We start from the raw sequence: 2,372 nt of genomic DNA on the forward strand, positions 1-2,372 counted from the left end.
GATTTTTGACTGAGTCTCTTGGGTTTTCTAGGTATAGGATCATATCATCAGCAAAGAGGGATAGTTTGACTTCTTCCTTACCAATTTGGATGCCTTTGATTTCCCTTTCTTGCCTTATTGTCCTGGCTAGGACTTTCAATACAATGTTGAATAGAAGTTGTAGCCTATAATCTTTATGGCAATAGACCATAAAGTCTCTCTCCCACAGAGCCCCTGGTGGCTTCAAATTGCCACCCTTTGAGTTAGCAGCCAAATACTTAACTGTTGCATCACCAGAGTTTCAGCAAACATCCTAATACTATGTAATTGGTGCCCTGCTAAAGGTGAAAACATAGTACACAAAAGAGAAGCGCCTAACTCAGATAGGAGGTGGGCAGTGGAGATGCTTCCCAAAGAGACAAAAAGAGTGGTGAGCCCGTCCCTTCCTAACTGGTACCACTGCTAGACTAGAACAGCCTGTCCTTGATTAACTCCTACTGCTAGTAGTGCTGCTGTGAGTTGAGGTGTACTTTGAATCATGCTGGGTATTTAAAATGACTTTAACAGAAAAGGAAAAATTGGTAATATATTTAAAGGTTTATCCTTTTGCTAGGCATTATTTAAACACTTTTATATAACTGAATCTTTCCAGAAATCCTAGGAGGTAGTATTATTACCCTCATTTTAGAGATAAAGAAGATACTGAAATTTATAGAGGCTAAGCTACTCATTAAAGGTCATATAGCTGGTATGCATTGGAGCTGAGGTATAAACTACGGCTTATCTTAATCTCATGTCTGAACTTTTTAGGGCATACCTTATATTTCCTGCTCATTGAAAGTGGAAATATGTGTCTGACTAAGGCTTCATCAGGGAGGCCTGGTGGTGCAGTGGTTAAATGCTTGGCTGCTAACTGAAAGGTCAGCAGTTTGAACCTACCAGCTGCTCTGTGGTAGGAAGATGAGGCTGTCTGCTTCCATAAAGATCACAGACTGGAAAACCCTATGGAGCAGTTCTACCCTGTCTCATAGGGTCCCTGTGAGTCACAATTGACCGGACAGCACACAACAACAACAAGTATTCAACCATCATTGCATTTCTATGTCATTTCACTCCAGCTCTTCCCAAACCCTTGAATTGTCATGATGATGGAAGTCTCAGGCCTATTAGACATGAGTTTATTCTTTCTGTATTTTACATGCTCAGGAAACAAATGATCCGGGGACAGAAGCAGAGTTTCAGCTCTCTGGCAGGACTGTGAGCTGCTCAGGATGAACATCAGTGAGTCTGACTCATCAGTGAGTCTCCATGGGTGTCAGTTCTCCCCACAAGCTCCTATCTGTCTGTGGCCACCATCAATAAAGCCCTTTAAGCAGGTCTGTACATTTGGGGGCCGGCTGGCAAGGCACGTGCCATGAAGCACCCCCTCCCCAATAATCAAACTCTTGTAAGTCGCGTTGAATGAGAGCCTTTCTCTTAAGAGCAGTATATGTTTGTTTGTTGGCATCATCCCAGTGACTTAAAGAAAAATGCCGGAAACCAGTCCTGCACTCTTCCCTGAAAAGAACATTGGCCCTTTGTTCAGGAAATGCATTGGCACAACGGCTTCTGAGTAACCCTTTGGAATTCCTCATGGTTTATGTGTCTTTGTAAGCTCCTGGCATGGAGGAACTGAGATTTTGCTTTTGCTTTTTCTCTCCCCAATGAATCCAACATTGTATCAAACACACTTTCACTCAATTTTGATGAAACAAACAAAACACACAGCCAACTTGAGTGGCAAGTGCAAGGACATAAGTAAAAGTGGCTATCACTGTAGGCGGTTTGGTGTTAAGGGTTAGGGATGGGAGTGTGGGGACTGTAGCCCCACATTTAATCCTATTTTCTCATATTCTCTTTGCTCAGGAAGAACATCACATTTGTTTTAGCAGTTGCAATCCTGTTTGGATGTTCACTATTGAAACATATTTTCCACAGCACCTTCCCACAGTCTATCTTTTGGTTTTCTCAACAGGTATCTGTATGAAAGGCAACTCTAAAGGAGGCAACGTGTGTTGTTTAGGGCTTTATAGTAGATGAACTGAGGTTCCTGGCTTCCTTGATTTTGGTTTTGTGATGTAAAGGAAGTTCTTCATGTCTTTGAATCTCAGTTTTTTCTGTCTGCAAAATGGGTACAATAAGGCTCTTTACCCTACATGGCCGTGATGGAAATTAAACGAGATACGGTGAGTAGATTGCCTAACAGGATGTCTGCAGACAGGTGTTTAACAAAGGTCACTCTCCCACCTTCCTCCTCTGCTTTGCCTTCCATGAAAGGTAAGGAGTCCCCGAGCCGGAGAACGGACAAGAGGCAGCTGATTGGCATTGCTGGAGACATATGGTGTCTTCTGCAT

This window comes from Orycteropus afer, unplaced genomic scaffold (assembly GCF_000298275.1).
Source record: "Orycteropus afer afer isolate SDZICR_OR568_19922 unplaced genomic scaffold, OryAfe1.0 scaffold00106, whole genome shotgun sequence".
NCBI lineage: Eukaryota > Metazoa > Chordata > Mammalia > Tubulidentata > Orycteropodidae > Orycteropus > Orycteropus afer.